The sequence below is a fragment of the Cynocephalus volans genome, chromosome 10 (assembly GCF_027409185.1).
Source record: "Cynocephalus volans isolate mCynVol1 chromosome 10, mCynVol1.pri, whole genome shotgun sequence".
NCBI classification, from domain to species: domain Eukaryota; kingdom Metazoa; phylum Chordata; class Mammalia; order Dermoptera; family Cynocephalidae; genus Cynocephalus; species Cynocephalus volans.
Genome location: NC_084469.1, coordinates 120,390,872 through 120,409,510, shown reverse-complemented (window position 1 = coordinate 120,409,510; position 18,639 = coordinate 120,390,872). Strand labels below are relative to the sequence as shown.

At 40.2% G+C, this 18,639-nt stretch overlaps 1 pseudogene; it reads left to right on the top strand.

Moving 5' to 3' along the window:
• Window positions 1–6,980: 6,980 nt before the first annotated feature.
• The window catches only part of LOC134387705 (prostaglandin E synthase 3-like), a 48,245-nt pseudogene continuing 36,586 nt past the window's right edge, over window positions 6,981–18,639 (top strand).

The window sequence follows — 18,639 nt, the reverse complement described above, 5'->3', positions numbered from 1 at the left end:
ATTGCAGGCAAATTTCTTCTTAAATGCCTTCACTAGCTTCTTTTTCCTCACAATCATCAGCAATCCCTTGGACAGTAGTAAGGGTCTTCTGCCCTTTCTCTGTTGATTTTCTTTTTTAATTTGGCTGCTGGCATGAGGATCTGAACTCTTTTTTTTTTTTTAATTTTTATTGAATCAAAATTGATTATACATATTTTGGGGGCTCAACATTGAGATATGTTGATCAAATCAATATTACTAGCATATATATTGTTACAAATCATAATTAGTCTTTATGCCCCTTGTCCAATCTCTCCCCCTCCCCCTCTCCCTGCCTCCTCCCCCCTCTAATTACCCTAGATTTCTTCTCTTCTTTTGAAAGAATAATGGTCACTCTGCTGATTTGTTGCCTAGATGATCTGTCCAATGCTGAGAGGTGTGTTCAGGTGCCCCAATATTATCATAGAGCAGATGCTTCTTCTGTCACTCTGGAATGGGCTTTGTGGAGAGAGACATCCTGTTCTTTTTTTTTATCTCTGCTGGTGACTCTGCTTGTGTCAATGCACTCCAGTGGCTGGCAGTCCATTTGTGTGGTGGTTGTGGTGTCTAGCCTCTTTCATGGCAGCCATGATTATTGTGGTGGCTGTGGTGGGCCACCCACATGGAGGTGATGTTTTGGCATGCTCCTTGGTGCTGGTGGTGTGCCAGGTTGTGGGGAGTGTCTGGTCCTCAGCTCCATACCTCAGGTCCCTGGGCAGGCTCCAAGGTGCTGGCACAGTGTGCCTGGTTGTGGGAGGGGGAGCCAGTCCCTGACTCCATGCCTCAGGTCCCCAGGCCAGCCCAGAGGTACTGGTGTGCTGTGCCTGGTTGTGGGAGGGGTGGTCCTGTCCCTTTCTCCATGCCTCAGGTCCCCAGGCAGGCCCTAAGATGCTGGCACAGTGTGTCTGGTTGTGAGAGGGGGATCCAGTCCTCTTCTCTATGCCTTGGGTTCCTGGGCAGGCCCCAACGTGCTGGCTGTGTGAGTGGTTGTGGGCGGGGGTCCTGTTCCTGGATCCATGCCTCATGTCCCCTGGTGGGACACAAGGTGCTGATGGTGTGCCTGGGCCAGAACTAATTTTTTGTCCTTTGCTTACTTCTAACATGGGGAAACTTCCTGTGGGAACCAGTACTTGAGCTGTGTGGTTCAGCCAAATTGCTGCTTTGCTGCTGTTTCCCTAGGGAAGGCTTTTTGTGCAGCTCAGGGTTTAACTGTTGACGTTACAGGTACTTCTGGCTCTCCAGAGACTCAGTGCACCTGGGCTGTGTAGAAACTCTGATCTGGACCTGAGTTTTTTCATCAAACTGCACCCCATGCAATTCTGAATTCCTGTCCAGTCTCCTCCAAGTAGTCCCATGCTGATTACAGGGCAGATCGGCTGTCCTTACTGTGTCCCAGTGTTCTCCCGGTGGGCCTGTCTCTCCCACCACCCGTGCTCCAAACACTTCCCAAGGGATGGGCCCTACACCAGTTCCTTGTGTTGAGTAACCGGCCTCTGAATGGCTCCCCTTTTCCAGCTGTTCTGGCTCCTTGCTCCTGTGTGGTTCCATGGGAACCCTATTAGTGGTCTTGCTGGCCTGGGGGCCACCAAGGTCCTCTTCTCCCCTGCCGCCTCCAAGTAACTCCATCTGAAGGGCACAGTTGTGGCTTCTGCCCGCTCCTGCTCCATGTTCTCAGCAGCTCCAGCATTAAAGCAGCCGCAGCCTGAAATGCTCAGAGCAGTTTTTTCTTCCCCTCATCATGGTTTCTCCCACCTTCATGAACTCCATAGGTCTCTCCTCCTCTCCCCTGAGCTCCAGTGGCCCCAGCTTGGCTGACGTTACATTTTTATAGTTGTATATTGGTTGATTTGTGGGAGAGAGTGATGCTGGGGACCATCTATTCCTCCATCTTGACCAGAACTCCTGATATTCACTTCTAATTCTCCAGAATCTACCTGTGTTCTGGCTTTTTGGCTTTGCTTCTACTCTGAACCCCATACACATCCCTTTCACCACTGACAGATTTTTACTTCCCTGGTTTTGACTGTCAGCATTCTCTACTGCGGGGCTCCCTCAACCTCAGCACTATTGGCATTTCAGTTCAGATAACACTTTGCTGTGGGAACTATCCTGTGAATTTTAAGGTGTTAAGCAGTGATGCTGGCCTGTGCCCACTAGATGCCAGTTGCACTCCTCCTCAATTGTAACAACCAAAGCTGTCCCCCAACACTGCCAAGTGTCCCCAGGGGGGATAATGGTACCCAGTAGACTGATCTACTGAACTCGCAGTTGTCATTTGGTTCTTTTAGCTCCTGGGTGCTATAAAAAACACCTCACAACAGCAAAAGCTCTCCAAAGGAAAGCAGTGTGGATGGGGCGTTGGCTGCATCTTAGTTCTCCTGTGAACTTGGGTAAAGTTCTGGTTGTCCAAGAAGTTCTCTAGCAAGACTCTCTGAAGAAGAACTCTAGCAGTTCAAATATAGAAATCAGCTTCATCTGTGGCTGGCCAGAGCCAAAACATCAGATTGAACATTAATTTATCCTATTTTTAATGTGCTAACAAGTCCCAATAACTGAATTTTTTCTTCTTTCACTCATTGGGTTTATATCCAGCCCAATCCCTGGGGAACCAGTAGTATCAAGAGGACACAGTTAAAGTGAGGCACAATTAGTAGAAACTAGGCTGTTTAACATCTATAGTGAGTAGCTTTGCAAGTCACAAAACCCCACAAACTTTCCTATAGACTTGGTTCTAACAGGGGTGATCAAGGCCAAGGTTTTTGGGGGAGGTCACCTTGAGAGATTTGATATCCAACTACAGTGCCATTGCTCCTGGAAGGAGGGTCACATCTTGACCACATCAACAAATTGATCTCATTGTTTATGAAAATAACCTTAGATAGAAAGGGAAATAGGAAGACTGAGGTAGTCCGGTAGAATATTAGATGTCTCTTGGGGTGGGGGGCAAAAAAAGCATTAGCCTCTTTCCACACTTCTCCAAGAGCAGCCCTGCTTGTGTTTGTGCAGTTGCCTGGGCTGCTCCCTTCAGACTTGACACTCTCGCTCACTTAATCATTCAATAAATATCGACCGAGGACTACTTTGAGCTATGATCGGTATTGGTAAATAGAGATCCAACGATGAATAAGTCTTAAGGAAGCAGAACATCATGGTGGAGGACTCATGTTCCAGAACCAGACATATCTGGGATCTAATCCTAGATCTGCCACTTGCCAGTTAGTGCACGTCATTTATTCTTCTCCAGTCTTAGTTTACTCTTCTGGAAAATTATTGTACAACTTTAATGAGACAATGATGTAAAACACTTAGAGCATTCCTTGGCACGAATTCAGTGATATATAAATGTTAAAAATGATGATTATTGTATAATTTTATTATCACTATTCTTTCTATTCTCAAGGGATTCAAAATCAAGTGTGGGGGGATCAGAAAAATAAAGTTAGTTGTAGCCGAGTGTGCTGGGTGCTGGGACAGAAATCTCATGGAGCATAGTGCCGGTACACAAAAGAGAATGGTTAACAATACTGCAAGAGAGGAAGGGGGAAGGAAGGATCTAGAGAAGGCAGCCCATGCAGTGGCACCAGGGTTATCAAATAATCGCTCTTCTCAGGAGTGCTGCCCCTTGATGAAGGTCTCAAGGTAATTCTACCTGAGAACCCAAATGGGTGTCCCTTGGAAGAGCTTCCAACACACTCCACAGGTTTTCTCCAATAGTGAGGTGATAAAGTCACACATCAGCTGCATCAAGCGAAACAAGTCAAGCCACGATGAAGGAAAGGGTCAAGAAAAGGCATGGGAAAAGGAGAGTTTGGTTGTACACACAGCCAGCTGCATTGCAACACTGCAATTCTTGATTCCATTCAACATCTGTTTTAGGTGGACACATTTACAAATGTTCACAACTCAACAGTGAGAGAAAAAGGGAAAGAAAACAAGAAGCTCTTCTGTTTCCAACAACCAGTATATTGTGTTTACATAGCTTTGAGTCTTTCAGATGCCCCACGATTCTGGAAAGGAGACAATTCAGAGAGGAATTAACAAGGGGTTTGTAGAGGAAACCTATAGTTGGTGTTGTAAGAATTCCTTTGTCTCCACAAATCAGAAAAATGCAAAGTTTTCCTGCCCATTTCTTCTTGTAATTCAGATGCACAGTTCATTCTCGAGCTGGAGAATTTGTAAAGAATATAGAGTTTTATTTAAGGACCAAAATAAGAGCACCACATTTACTCAAGACAAAAATGAGAAAATAGCACCCAAGTCACTGTTAAAGCTTTTGGAACAAGGGGTAAGGTCAACAGGAGGCTTGCTCGGCTATATCTAGAGCATGGAGGTTGCCTTGGGAAGAAATATTTTGTTCTTTTTTTTAAAAAAAATGCATCTGCTTTGAAGATTTTTCCTGTTTTGAAATCTTATCGGTTCTAAAAATCAAGATATTTTCTTCAGCTTATTTATGTTAGAAGAAAGTTCCTTATTGATATTTCTTTCACAATGGCATTGCAAGTCCTGGGATAAGAAGTTACTCCAACCAGCCTGTTTTGGCATATGCTCTGCTATTTGCCTTCTTATTTCGGATCCTTGAAAATGGACTTTAACACCTTATTCTGACTGTTAGGGGGTACACATTTAAGCTATCAATGACAATGTAAAAGACTGCTCATATTTTTAAAGAACCTGACTATTTCTTGTGTAATTATTGGCTATTATTTGAGGTTAAAGAAAATTAAATTTTGCTTTTTTCTTTTGCAAGAAAAAGAGATTTTCTTCTTTCCCTGGGCACCCCACTTAAATTAGCACACTCTAGTCCAAATATATCATAAACTTTCATGAAGAGATTAGTTAAAAGAAATGTTTAAGAGCTTGTCCTCATTTTAAAGGGGGATGCTTACTTTAAAGTTTTATAGACATTGAGTTTCCTGCCTCTTTGATAAGAAAAAAAAAATACATTGTGAAATGAGTTTTTAAAATAAGCCACTGATTTTTCAACTGTTTTTTTCTTCAGCTTTAACTAGCCTGGTTATTTATGAGTCTGCAGTCATTCCAAGACACCATTGTAAATGAGTTGTAAAAGCTGGTGACATTTTTTAGGATCAAATACAAAAATGTAAATGAAACAGGCTCTTGCCTCCAAAAGCCAATCTCCCGTTCCTTGGTGTAATACAACCCAGTCGGTACATACCTGTGATCATCACGAACTTGCCTTTTTGTTTATCTAATCTTCCATTCAACTAATATTTATTGATGTCCCGTTATGTGCTCATGAGAGGACATCAGTAAACATGAGTTGAATGTACTAGGTACTGAGCACATAACAGGACATCAAAAATATTAGTTGAATGCAAGATTCAATCAACATGGTCCTTGCCCTCATAGAGCTTACAGTGGGGGAGAAAATTATAAGTAAATAGGAAACTCAAATAAGTCTAACATAGAAAGTTTAGGTAGGCGGGGTCGAAAGGAAGGAGTGAATGGTCTAGAGAGGGCTTCCCTGAAAGAACAGCCAGATCACAGCACAGGCTTGGCTGGCCAGGACAGGCTCCTCAACCTGAATTCAGCTGGCTCATAGAGCTACGAGTGCCTTCTCCTCCAAAATCATGAAGGAAAGTACTGAATCATTTATCCCTCAGTGAAGTCCACCCTAACAGTGAGTGCTCCCTAACTTACTCACTTTAGTTACTTACTTTTTTCACTAAAGCAAACAGAGGCTCCACCTGTTGCCTGCTCTTCTGCTCTCTTCCCTGTGCTCTTCAAATCATTACTTAACCATTTTTCTAGGCACATAATGACTTAGAACCACAGTAGAATCTTATTCTCCAATGAGATTGGGATAGATTAACAGTTGATCACTTTAAATTTTTAATTAATATTATTTTTAATTGACAAATCATAGTCGTATATATTTATGGGATTTAATTAATGTCATGTTTTGATACATGTATACAACATGGGGTGATTAAATCAAGTTAACAAATTTGTCACCTCAATTAATTATCATTTTTGTGGTGAGACATTTGAAATTCCCTCTCTTAGCCATTTTGAAATATATAATACCTTATTATTAACTATAGTCACCCTGATGCACAATAGATCTCAAAAACTTATTCCTCCTGTCTAACTGAAACTTTGTACCCCTTAACCAACACCTCTCCATTTCCTCCCCCCACGCCCACCCCCAGCCTCTGGTAACCACCATTCCACTCTCTACTTTGAGTTTGACTTTTTTAGTTTCCACATATAAATGAGATAAGGTGGTATTTGTCTTTTGTGCCCAGCTTCTTTCACCTAGCAAAATGTCCTACAAGTTCAAGTGTGCCAACACAATACATACATTACAAATAACATTTTACCTTAAGAGATACACATGCACATTGGTTAACCAATGTTTGTAATGGAGAGGCAAAGACTTCTCTGAGTATGGGCAACTGATTGTAGCACTGTCCAGTGGAACTCTCCATGATAATGGGAATGTTCTCTGCCTGTTGTAGTACAGTCATCACAATCCCCATGGGCTACAGCTCCACACGTGTGTGTATTCAACAGCACAGGATAAGAGTCCTTGTTATTTTCACTGTATAGGCCACACCCATATGCCTCCTCTCTGATTTTCTTTTTTTTTTTTTTTTTAATGGCGTGAGAACTTAAAGACAATTGTGACATATTCTGAGAGCAGAATTTAAACATTTTTTAATACGTCCTTCTAATGTTTCAGGTCTATCACCATACCTAATATGATAGTGTTCTTTACCAAGTTGCACCTTTTAAGTACTTCAGTACATCCAACACCCATCTCTCCTTCACACTCTGGTTCCCCTCTTGAGATAGTCAGATTCTTACTCGGACAGACTTGGGGCAGAAAGGAATAGGTTCCAGTGGGCAGAGCTTCTGTAGAGTTTACTCATTCTGAGCTGGGCACAAGCCATGAAACCAGCATCCGAGAACCTTGAGGCGGGGATTGCAAACGACAGATGTGCAAAAAGAGTGTTGTCTGTGGGGACGCAAGGACTCCTGAGCTGAAAGACAGTGTCAGTCCCGTATGAGTATGTCTGGTATCCATGGCTCTTAAGAGGCCACAGTGATACTGAACAAGTGTGCTTAATCTTCTGCACCTATGAAGCTAGACGAGCACAAAGACACCTCAGCACAGAGTGGCTCCTTCTCAGGCCCTCAGCAAGGGACTGCTGTCCACCTTCTACCACATGCCATCCCCCTCCTGCTATGGTATAAATCCCTTAATCTTCTACCAGTCGCAGGTCAGCCTACACTTGGGGTCCTACCACAAGCAGATCTACGACAGTTTTTTAAATAATATGTTAAAGGAAACTCAGTAGCCAGAGAGAGAACAACGAATCAGAACAAACAAAGCACTTGGCCAGTAAAGTGGATCTTCTTAAGAACAAGAGGACAACCTCATCCCCCAAATAAATAAGGACACTTAAAAGGAAGGAGGGAGGCGGGGAAGGAGCGAGGCGGGGTAGACTAGAGGTGCCCGGGATGCATTCCTCCCAACAAAAAGAACCAGAACAACTAACAGACAACTAAATGGTGATAGGAGTGTCTGTGGGAGAGCATAGGAGTGCAACAGCAGAAGACTGGTGAGATTCTTGTGGATTATGAAAGCATAGGATGGTGGCATAGACAGGAGGGAGAGGCACATGGCCTTAGCCACCAAGACTCCATCACCAGAATTGGTGCAAGAAAGATGTTTCCTTGTGGGGGGAAAGGTAGGAAGAGGGCCCATCCTCACCAAAGAGGTTTGTAGATCCTTTTGCAGGAGGATTCCACAACCCTTGCAAACCCAAAGCCAAGTGTGGGGAACTGCCTAGAATACATGTACTGCACTGCTCCAGAATAGGAGCAAATATTGTGCACCCCCCACCCTCCTGACCCAAGCCAATGCAGTAAGGCACTGTCCTGAAACCAGAGCCACTGTGGGAGCACACAGAGGGCCAGTAGCCACAGACCTTCCCCAACCTTAAGGCTTTATTGTCAATCCCAATGCACTCACAGGAGAGACTACAACACCCTGATCCCAGTGGCTTGAAGCCTAGGCCCACAGCAGCTGTGACTCTAGTCCTGTCGTCTGGGAAGCCAACTCCAAGCCTGCTGAACTAATGCACTCCAATGTCCCTGGCTAGAGATCAGACAGGCAGACCCACCTCTGGAGCCACCCACCTTCTCCCCCCCATCCACATCCCTCATCCAGCAGGCTGAGTTCTGCTCTCCTGTGTCCCCAACCCAGAAAAACAGCTCACAGGTCTCTGCCCCAATGAACATGCTCTCAGGCTGGTGAGAATAAATTGTATCTGTATCCTCCAGAGAAGCAGCAGGCGGTGTCATCCTCTACAGTCCTACCCAGCTCCTTGCCTACTGCCTGAGAGGCAGTTGGCTGAGCCCTCTCTCAGAGCCCTCTCTCTGGTTCCCAGACCTCACCCACAACCCAAAAAGCTGCTGAACAGCCCACTTTATGCAGCCCCACCTCAAGGTCTCACCCACTGTCCAAGAAGAGGCTGGCTGGGCCCCATATCTGCAGCCCCATCTTGAGGCCTCACCCAGCATCCCAGAAGTGGCTGCTTGGGCCCCATCTCTCCAGGCCTGCCTAGCAGCTGGCTGAGCCTCCTCACTGCAGGCCAGCCTAAGCAGCTTCAACAACCACTCCAGAAGCAGCTGGCCAAACCACCTCTCGTCAGCCCACTTTCCAACCTCTCCGATGACCCAAGTGCTGTTAGCAGACCCCTCTTTCTGCAGCCCTACCCTGAGGCCTCACCTACCACCCAAGAAACAGCTCAGCAGATTAACGCTTGGAAGATCACCTGAATCACCAGGGCAAGCACAACCTTGCGCCTGGCCCCAAGAAGTGGCATAGCCAATGGGCCACAGACAGACCCTCACCCAGCTAGCAGAACCAAAATACAGCCATGCCATGCCCCTGGCTCAGAGGGAAAGCACAGCTGTCACAGCCCTGAAAGACCCACCCCTGAGTCTTTGGGCCATCCCACGCACGTGCATCTGAGCAAGAAAAAGCATGGCTGATAATGCCCCTGGTGGGCCCACCCCTCATAAAAGAAGCAGTACAGTGACCCCGCCAATGGTGAACCAGTCACAGAGATCCTGACATGCCATATGTCTGCAACCCCCAGCCTGAGAATCAGTCCAGCAACTGCATCTCCAGTGAGCCAGCTCCCATGACAACTGACCCGCAGGGTGCATGTGTACACCCTCAGCCTGTGAACCAACCCAGTGAAACCTCTTGGCAAAGCTCTTCCACCACCTCCACAAACCTCCCAAGTATATGCTACTGAATTACTCACAGAGATAGTGAAAGTGAATTACAGCTGAAGAAACTACACAGAGTCTACAGTACTGCACCCATCCAGAACAAAGCCATTGTACTCTACTTAATCAACACCCTAGAACACATTTGCAGGTGAAAGTCTTTCCCCATGCAAGCTATTTTATAAAACTCAAAGAGGAAACTGTTGCACCAGGTACACAGATATCAATGCAGTGAAACAAGAAACATGAAAAAACAAGGTAACATGACACCACCAAAGAAACACAATAATGTTCTAGTAACTGATTCCAAAGAGTTGGAAGTTGCCAACTTGCTGAGAAAGGAACTTAAATTAATAATATTAAAGAAACATATGAGATACAAGAGAATACAAACAAATGATTCAATGAAATCAGAAAAGTAATCCATAATCCCAGTGAGAAATTCAATGGAAATACTATTTTTAAAAATCTAACAGAAATCTCAGAACTGAAGGTTTCATTGAATTAAATAAAAAGTATATCTGAGAGTCTCAACAGCAGGCTAGATCAAGCAGAAGAAAGAATTTCTGATCTTGAAGGCAGCAGTTTTGAGATAACATAGAAAGACAAAGAAAGAAAGAATTAAAAGAATGAACAAAACCTACAAGATCTATGGAATATTATTATGCAAATAAATATTCAAATTATGGGCATTATAGAAGGAGAAGAAAATAAAAAAGTAATTGAAAGCCTATTTAATGAAATAATAGCTGAAAACTTTCTGAGTCTTGGTACAGATGCAAAGATCCAAATCCCAGAAGCTCAAAGGTCCCAGACAGATTCAACCCAAAAAGTCCTCTCCAGGACACACTGTAGTCAAACTATCCAAAGTTAAAGACAAAGAGAAAAAAATATCAAGTTACTTATAAGGTAATCCCCATTAGACTAACAGCAGACTTCTCAGCAGAAACCCTACAGGCCAGGAGAGAATGGGATGATAGATTAGATGTACTGAAAGGAAAAAAAAAAAGGGCCAGCTAAGAACAGCATATCAGCAAAGTTACCCTTCAGAAATGAATGAAAAATAAAGTCTTTCTCAGATAAGCAAAAACTAAAAAAATACATCACCACTAGACCAGCCTTACAAGAAATGCTTAGAGGAGTCCTACAGCTAGAAGAGAAAGAAAAATAACAATCATCATGAAAGCACCCAAAAATATACAAGTTACTGGTAGAAGAGATACACAAATTAGAAAGAGAAGGGAATCAAACCTTATCGATACAGAAAACCACCAAACCACAAGGATAAATGAGAGGAAGAAAAGAACAAAACATACACAAAACAATCAGAAAACAAACAACAAAATGACAGGAGTAAGACCTCACATATCAATAATTATCTTGATTCCAAACGGATTAAATGACCCCAACTAAAAGATGTAGACTGGCTGGATCGATTAAAAAAACAAACAAAAAAAACCCCATGACCCATCTATATGCTGCCTACAAGAAACACACCTTAATTACAAAGACACACATAGACCAAAAGTGAAGGAACGAATGGAGAAAGATATTCTATGCAAATGAAAAACAAGCGAGCAGGAGTAGCTATACTCACATCACATAAAACAAACTTTAAATCAAAATCTGTACTAAGAAACAAAGAAGGGCATTATATAATAGTAAAGAGGTCCATACAGCAAAAGGATATAATAATTATACATGTACCCAACACTGGAGCACCCAGATATATAAAGCAAATATTATCAGATCTAAAGGGAGAGATAGACACCAACACAATAATAGTTGAGAATTTCAAAACCCCACTCTCAGGGTTGAACAGATCATCAAGACAGCAAATCAACAAGGAAATATCAAAGTTAAATGGCACCATAGACCAGATGGACCGAACAGACATTTACAAAGCATTGCATCTGACAGCTGCAGAATATACATTTTTTTCATCAGCAGAAGGAACATTATCCAGGATTGACCATATGTTAGGCCACAAAGCAAGTTTCAATAAGCTCAAAAAATCAAAGTCATATCAAGTATTTTTTCTGACTATAATGGAATAAAACTAGAAATCAATAACAAGAAGAACTTATGAAACTACACAAATACACGAAAAATAAACAACATGCTCCTGAGTGAGCAATGGGTCAAAGAAAAAATTAAGAAGGAGAGCAAAACATTTCTTGAAACAAATGAAGACAGAAACACAACATACCAAAGCCTATGGGATACAGCCAAGGCAGTATTAAGAGGACAGTTTATAGCAATAAATGCCTACATCAAACGAATAGAAAGATTTTAAATAAGTGACCTAATGATGTATCCCAACAATCTAGAAAAGCAAGAACAAACCAAACCCAAAATAAGTAGAATAAAAGAAATAATTTCATTTATTTCAGCTCTGATTTTTATTGAGATTAAAAGCATAAACAAAAGATCAATTTAAAAAACTGGTTTTTAAAAAGAAACAAAATGAACAAACCATTAGCTGTACTAACCAAGAAAAAAGAGAAAAGTAAATAAAATCAGAAATGCAAAATCTGATACTACCAAAATACAAAGAATCATTAGACTTTCATGAACAACTATATGCCAATAAATTTGAAAACCTAGAAAAAAGCGGAAAATTCCTGGACACTCATGACCACCCAGACTGAACCAAGAAGAAATAGAAAACATGAATACACTGATAACAAGTGATAAGATTGAATCAGTAATCAAAAGTCTCCCAACAAATAAAAGCTCATGAGCAGTTGGATTTACTGCTGAATTCCACCAAACATTTAAAGAACAACTGATACCAATACTTCTTAAACTATTTCAAAAAATTGAAGTAAACAAAATTCTTCCACGTTTATACTATGAGGCCAGCATTAACCTAATACCAAAGTCAGGCAAGGAAACAAAAACAAAAAAAGAAAAATACATGCTAATAATATCCCTGATGAACACAGATACAAAAACCCTCAATAAAATACAAGGAAACCAAATCCAATAGTACATCAAAAAGATTACATCATTACCATGACCAAGTGAAATTTATCTCAAGGATACAAGGATAGCTCAACATATACAAATTCACAACCATGACATAGCACATCAACAGAATGAAAGAAAACACACCATATGATCATCTCAATAGACACAGAAAAAACATTTGATAAAATTCAACATTGTTTCATGATAAAAACTCTCAACAAATTAGGTTTAGAATAAAAGTATCTTAATATAATAAAGGCTATATATGACAAACCCATAGCTAACATGATACTGAACAGGAAAAAGCTAAAAGCTTTCCACCTAAGAACTGGAACCAGACAAGGATGCCCACTCTCACCACTTTAATTCAACATAGTACTGTAAGTCCTATCCAGAGCAATTAGGCTAGAGAGATAAATAAAATCCACACTGGAAAAGAGGAAGTTAAATTGTTCCCGTTTGCCAATGACATGAATTCATATAGAGAGAAACCTAAAGACTCTACCAAAACAACTCCTATACCTTATAAACAAATTCAGTAAAGTGCAGGATATAAAATCAATGGACAAAAATCAGTAGCATTTCTGTGTGCCAACAACAAACTAGCAGAAAAACAAATCAAGAAAGCAATGTCATTTACAATAGGAACAAAAAAATAAAATATAATACCTAGGAATAAATTTAACCAAGGAGGTGAAATATCTCCATGAGGAAAACTACGAGAAACCAATGAAAGAAATTAAAGAGGACACACACACAAAAGACATCCCATGTTCATGAATTGGAAGAATCAATATTGTCAAAATGACCATAGTACCCAAAGCAATCTACAGGTTCAATGCAATGCCCATCAAACTACCACCAATATACTTCACAGAAATAGAAAAAGCAACCCCAAAATTTATATGGAACAACAAAAGACCCTAAATAGCCAAAGAAATTCTGAGCAAAAAGAACAAAGTGTGAGACATCACATTCCCTGACTTCAAGATATACTACAAAGCTACAGCAATCAAAACAGGATGGTACTGACACAAAAACAGACACATAGACCCATGGAACAGAATCCAGAATCCAGAAATAAATCCACATACCTACAGCCAACTGATTTTTGACAAAAAGCCAAGAACATACATTGGGGAAAGGTCTCTTCAATAAGTGGTTCTGGGAAAACTGGAGATCCACATCCAGAGGAATGAAACTAGATCCTATCTCTCACCATATACCAAAATCAACTCAAAATCAATTAAAAATTTAAATGTAAGACCAGAAACTATAAAATTTCTAGAAGAAAACACAGGGGAAATTCTCCAGGACATAGGACTGTGCAAAGATTTTATAAAGAAAACCTCAAAAGCACAGGCAACAAAAGCAAAAAATAAGCAAATGGGATTATATCAACCTAAAAAGCTCTGTAAAGCAAAGAAAACAACAAAAAGAGTGAAGAAACAACCTGCAGAATGGGAGAAAATATTTTCAAACTACGCATTTGATAAGGAACTAACATCTGGAATACACAAGGAACTCAAACAACTCAATAGCAAAAATAATAATCAAATTTTAAAATGGGCAAAGGAGTTGAATAGACATTTCTCAAAAGAGGACATGCAAATAGCCAACAGGTATATGGAAAAAATGGTCAACATCACTAATCATCAGAGAAATGCAAATCAAAACAACAATGAGATATCAACTCACCTTAGTTAAACTGGCTATTATCAGTAAGTCAGAAAATAACAAATGCTGGCGAGGATGCAGAGAAAGGGAAACTCATACATTGTAAGTGGGAATGTGAATTAGTACAGCCATTTTGGAAAATGGTATGGAGGTTTCTCAAAGAACTGCAAATAGAACTACTATATGATTCAGCTATCCCACTACGGGGTATATATACAAAGGAAAGGAAATCAACATGTTGAATAGATACCTGCACTCCCATGTTTATGGCAGCTCTATTCAAAATAGCCAGGATTTGAAACCAACGTAAATGTCCATCAATAGATGACTTGATAAGGAAAGTGTGGTATATATACACAATAGGATACTACTCAGCCATAAAAAGAATGAAATTCTGCCATTCACAGCAACATGGATGAGCTTGGAAAAAAATATGTTGAGTGAAATAAGCCAGGCACAGACAGAGACATACCACATGTTCTCACTCATATGTGGAAGCTAAAAAAAAGTTAATCTTACAAAAGTAGAGAGTATAATAGTGGTTACTAGAGACTAGTAAGAGGTAAGGGGAAATAGGGAGAGAGAGTTCAATGAATAAAAAATTGTGGAAAGATAGGAAGAGTAAGGTCTAGTGTTCTATAGCAATATAGGGAGACTAAAATCAATGACAAATTACTATATAATTTCAAGTAGCTAATTGAGAGAATTTTGAATGTTTCGAGCATAAAGAGGTGACAAATGTTCAAGGTGATGGATATGCTAAGTGCCCTGGTTGATTATCACACACTATATAAATGTACCCAAATATCACATTGTACTGCATAAATATATTTAATAATCATGGGTCAAGTGAGAAAAAATATATTTAAAAGAAAAAAATAGAGTAGAGTAGTGGTTACCAGAGGCAGGGAAGGGGGATTAGGGAGGATGGATATAGGTTGGTAAATGGGTACAAAGTTACAAAGTTACAGTTAGATAGGAAGAATAAATTCTGGTACTCTAGGATGACTATAGCTAATAATATATATTTCAATACAGCCAGAAAATAGTATCCTGAATGTTATAACCACAAAGAAATGATATATGTTTAGGTGACAGATATGCTAACTATTCTGATTGGATCATTATATAGTATATACATGTACTGAAACAACAAAATGTACCCCATAAAAGTGTATAATTAAAAATAAACATATTAATTATTTAATTAGTAAAAAAATAAATACAGAAATAAGGACACTTAAAGAGATTCAAATGCAGCACACAAAAATAATGTCTAGACCTCAGAAAAATATTATTTCTCCATTGAATTAGATTGTCAGAATTTAAGAAACTACATAAGAAAAACTACGGGATGTCTCCACTAACTTTGAATATCACATAAATAATAAAAAATTTTAGTATATTATGTCCCATGCTATATTTCAACATACTTTTACAAAAATTTATTCATTGTTTATAAAATTCAAATTTAATTGGTTGTTCTGTACTTTATCTGGAAGACATTCCATTGAATAATTCAATGTATGAAAGGAAGAGAGAATGGTAATTGATGACATATAAACTAATGACTAGAAAGCATATGGAAAAACTCTCACTGCACAGAACAGTTAGTAAAGAGGTGGACAACTAAGAGAAAAGACAAAACTTGGGGATGGACCCAGGAGACTTACCAAGAGCAATAATATGAGTTCTAGGAGAAAAGGTAAACAAAGGAGAGGAAATAATTTTAAAGTGTTAAATAAAAGAAAATTCTTCCTAATTTGAAATGACCCTGGAGTCCGGAGTTTGAAAGAACTCCCAGAGTTCTAGACTTGATTGATTAAAATTACAACAACAGCAACAACAACAACATCAACAAAAAACAAACAAAAAAACACTCACTTGGATGTATTCTGATAAGATATCTGAAATTAAAAGGAAAAAATATCTTATGAGCTTCTACACAGAAAGTGCAAGTTACCTGTGTAGGAAAAATCACCTTATTGGCACCTGAATTCTTGTTGGCAACCCTGGAAGCTAGAAGACAATGGAATAACATTTGCCACAGCTGATCTGAAAGCAATTCAGGAATCCTCTGCTTAGTCAAAATTTCATTCACCAGCCAGGTTGAAAGAAGGAGTCAGTGGACATGCAAAAATTTGTAGAGTACACCACCAACCATTCCCATTTGAAGACAACAATCAAAGATTTAAAAAGAGAGAATTAGATTAAGACTTCAAGATACAGAGAGATGGAGGGGAAAGAAAACAGTGATAAACAATGAACCCAACATACATAAAGTTAGGTGGATATCAATGGGATGTTGAGGATTATGCAAGATAATTGCTACATAAGTCCTTTGGAAAAAGAATGAACATACAGCCAGAAGAATTCTAATAATAATCCAAAACTAAAGCCCTGGAGAATCCCAGACAAATCTAGGAGTTAGAGGTGGAGAGGGAAAAGGGAAGCGAAAATGTTTCAAAGATCTCACCTTATGGAATGGGAAGAGGTGATGAGGAGGAAAGCGAGAAAGAAAATAGTCTAGAAGGGTCATGTTCCACAGGGTTGGGACATCAGGTAGAAGAACACCATGATGGGGGAACCATGTGCCTTTCTTAAAGAAATAGTTGGAATCTCTTTTGCAAATACTAGTATATAGATGTCTTATGAGCACAATAAAAGGGAACAGAACTAAACAGAAATGTCCAATAGAACATTCAAATTAACAAGGGGAAAACAGAATGAAAAATGGAATAAATAGCAATATGATGGAATCAGCACAAGTGAGGAAAAGAAAAAAAGGAGAATTGATAATTTAAATAATAATTATAAAGTAATATAAATCTTAAGGCAATGTAAAATATAGAATTAAGCATATCAGTCGTTATGCTAAAAAAATATTGAAAATAAAGGGATAGGATAACAGGAAAATACAATAAGAAACAAAGGAGAAAAAGAAACAATAATATCAAACAAGAGGGGATTTAAGGCAAAGCACTAAACCAGGACTCCACTACTAACTCAAAGATCCATATAGATTCTTGCTTTTGTGAAGCTAACTGCAGAAGTGAACGAGAGAGACACAACCTTAGAACATATTGGTGCTCAGGGAATGAGACTGACAAGGAGAGCTAAGAGACAAAACATCAGAAGGAATACGAACAGCTGGAAATAAGGAGTGACATCAGCAAGATGGCAGAATAGCTTTCAGCTCCCCACAGAAGCTTTGATTTTGAAAACTGCCAGTGGTCAAGAGTATCTTTATGGGAGTCCAGGAGTCCAGTGGAGAAGTCCCCAGCACACAATTGGAACAAAAAAATCTGAGAGTAGGTGCATTGAAGAGGGTAAGAAGAACAATTTCACTTTACCTATATCACCCCTCCCCCAAGGCAGCATAGCTCAATGCCAAGAGAGACCTTCTTGGCCCATGACTTCTCCCACAGTAGAAAGTGAGAGCATAGTGAGTGAGTGCCCAGCCCCACCTCAGCCCATGAGGCACACTCCTTTCTTCCCTACCCAGAAAACTTAGGTGATCAGCATGGCTGAGTGGTTGGAAGATCTTGGGAGCTGGAAAGAGAGACTGCAGATCATAGTAACCATTCTGTAGACTCCATCTGGAAGCCCATTCATGAGCCACTCAACATGCCTTGCTTGTGGATCCCTCCCAACTGGCCCATGGGCACTCCAAACACTCTTCATGCTTCAATCCCATCTCACCCTGGCCAGCCCGAAAAGCATACCTCCATGGACAGTGAATGAAACCATCTTACACAAGCAGGCAACTCAATATTGTGGGGTTGGAGAAAGGTACACAACTTGTTTATTTCAGGGAAACATCCTAGGGAAAACAAATGGGATACTCTCAGCACCTGGCCTAGCTTTGCAGGGCCAAGGGAAGGCATAAAATATTTAGAAATTCCCCTTTAGAGAGGAGGAGAGGTGTGAAATGGGTGTATTCATAGAAAAGGTCTGAAAGAGCCTCAGAATTTCTAGCTGTGCTATTTGATGAAGGCATTTCTCTTCCAAAGGCAGTCACTAAAGGCCAGAGAAGGTGAATGTTTCTTCAGATTTGATGATAGCAATCCAAAACGTAAAGAATATAAAAAATTGAGTGTATTAGTTGTTTCCATTGCTTATAACAAAATACTGGAACTGGGTGATTCATTTTAAAAAAAAACAAAATTTATTGCATATAGTTTCAGAGGCTAGGAAGTCCAAAGTTCAGGTAACACATCTGGTGAGGGTGTTGGTGGTGGTGACAGTGACCCAGGGGTCTCACAGAAAATAGTGGAGTAGAGAGAGACTAACCTCTCATGTGCTCTTCTTTTACAGCCCTCAGAACCACACCCCTGACCACCATTATTAATTCATTCACTATGGCATGGTCCTACAACCTAATCACCACACCCCTGACCACCATTACTAATCCATTCACTATGGCATGTTCCTACAATCTAATCACCTCTTCAAGAGCCCGCCTTTTAATTACCATAATAGGATATCCCACCCTCAACAGTTACAGTGGGAATTAAGCTTCTAATATATGAACTTTGGGGACATTATTCAGTCAATCCACAGCATCAAGGAAACACGACAGCACCAAATGAATGCAATAATATTCTAGTAACAACCAAACCCAAAGATAAGGAAATCTATAAATTGCCCAAAAAGAATTCAAAATAATTGTGTTAAGGAAGATCAGCAAACTTCCAGAAA